This window comes from Anastrepha obliqua, unplaced genomic scaffold (genome assembly GCF_027943255.1).
Source record: "Anastrepha obliqua isolate idAnaObli1 unplaced genomic scaffold, idAnaObli1_1.0 ptg000136l, whole genome shotgun sequence".
Taxonomy (NCBI): domain Eukaryota; kingdom Metazoa; phylum Arthropoda; class Insecta; order Diptera; family Tephritidae; genus Anastrepha; species Anastrepha obliqua.
The window spans coordinates 115001-117500 of record NW_026562236.1 but is presented as its reverse complement, the minus strand read 5'-3'; positions in this window follow the sequence as shown (position 1 = coordinate 117500).

Sequence of the window (2500 nt, the reverse complement as noted above, 5' to 3'; positions counted from 1 at the left end):
TTTATTTCATAGTAAAATACAAAGTTTTGAAATAATACGAAATTAAAAATGAGAAAATTCAATTCAATTCTGGAAACAGAAAAAACTATATTTTTTGTTTCTAATTTTAATGTAGTTGTTGAAAATGTTTAAGACATAGGTATGGTGACCCTCGACATTGGGTGCAGTATGTTGCCACTAGTTTGGCCTTCTTCCTGGCGACTGACGACGAGTTTGTCGTCTTTAATTCTGAATAGCACATGCCGCAACGATGTCTCTTGCGCCCACCATCCTTTGTTGCTTCTGTCGACGTTATTAAAAAGTGTTTTCCCTGCGGAGGTGAGCGCGCTATTTTGTTTAAAGGCCAGAATCAATTCCTGCAAGACCTTGTCAACTTTATAAGTTTTTGACACTGTTTCAGAGGACTGGGCATTATCTGCGAAGTGAATGAATTTGAGCAAGATCTGGAACCGGTTACGAGCCATAACTTGTGGGACGAATGCGTTTTTGAACAATGTGCTTGGTTTCCAATAGTCGGTTATTGCAGGGTATTTTACCATTCCCATATACATGACTATGGCCAGAAACTCCATGATCTCCTGGCGATCAGTATCTTTCCACATATTCATCCTACTGCTGCTGCGAGTACCGATGCCAGTTACTTGAGAGTTTGCATTCCTATTTGTCTCTTCAACAATAATATCCAATATCTCATCGGTCAAAAACTTTCTGTAATATTGAAATGGCGTACTGGCATCATATTGCAAAACCTGGGGTGGATTGGTAAATTCTTCGAAATTCTTCAAAGTCTCTCAGGTAGCAGGCGAGGTCCATGCTGTCGTAGTTTTCGTCTGTTCTTCATCTGCAGTATTATTAACATTTGTAGCACTAACATCGAGGTCTTCATCAATACTGTCATCACTCCTTGTATCACTGCCTGAATCTGGGATGTACTCATCTTCATCTGGACTAAAATCCTCACCACTAACACTGGAATTTTCCATTGAATTCAACGCATCACGTATTTCCTCGGACTTCACAACTTCACTTCACTATTTTTCACTGTAATTTGCAACCAACTGCTCGCTATGAACTCAAGTTTGATACTGATTTATTTTGATTTACTTGTTCGAAATGTGATCACCGGTGATCACATTTCAAAAAAAAATAAGAATCGTTTTAAAAAACGGCAAGTGGTCACCAGTGAACACAGCACAAAAACATGCTCATACGCGCCAGGAGCGTGACTTTTATTCCTGGTAAAAATATCTCATTAAAATTCAAACGGGAACATGACTTTTTTTGCTTGGCACCTGGGGGTAGATTTTTTTTGTGATCACCGGTGATACTTGGCACCTGGGGGAGGTTTTTTTTTGTGATCACCGGTGATACCTGGCAGCCAACGTGTTAATGTAATAATTTCATATATTACATAATTTTTCTCTTTGAATTGAAATTAATAATTTCATAATTCTATTTTTTAATCATAAATATATATGATTGAAAAAATTTTCTCCTCTTTTCCTTTGTTTAAAATTTAATTTTTCTTATAAATTTTTGTTTTTCTTATTTTTTTCTCTTCATCATCTGTTTAATTTCCTGTATTTATACAAGAAACAAACAGTTGAGGATAATTTCTATGTAATGCTAGTATAGAATATAAAATTTTGAATTCAAAAATTTATTTCTATTTAAACTAACTATAGAAAACCAGGAATAAAATACAATAACACCAATATGCCATAACATGTTAGTATAGAATATAGATTCTTCATATATGTATATATATTCGAAAATTTTTTCTATTTAAACTAACGTATGGAAAACCAGGAATAAAATCATAATATTACCAGTTTAATATGGCTCAAATTCGAGTTTCATATAGTTATGATTCGATTTATATGCTTCAATATCATTGGTTAGTTAACTTTTGATATTTTCATATTATATCACATGCCTTCACCGTGAGTGTTTTTTGCCATGCACACCTCACATTGTCAAAAATGTATGGGAAAAATTCATTTCAATACATTTCAGTTTGATTTGAAATGTCTTTATTATATATTTTAGTGCCAATATGCCAAGGTTATATTCCATAACTCTTTATTTAAACTAACGTATGGAAAACCAGGCATAAAATCACAATATTACCAGTTTAATATGGCTCAAATTCGAGTTTCATATAGTTATGATTCGATTTATATGCTTCAATATCATTGGTTAGTTAACTTTTGATATTTTCATATTATATCACATGCCTTCACCGTGAGTGTTTTTTGCCATGCACACCTCACATTGTCAAAAATGTATGGGAAAAATTCATTTCAATACATTTCAGTTTGATTTGAAATGTCTTTATTATATATTTTAGTGCCAATATGCCAAGGTTATATTCCATAACTCTTTATTTAAACTAACGTATGGAAAACCAGGCATAAAATCACAATATTAACAGTTTAATATGGCTTAAATTCGAGTTTCATATAGTTATGATTCGATTTATATGCTTCAATATCATTGG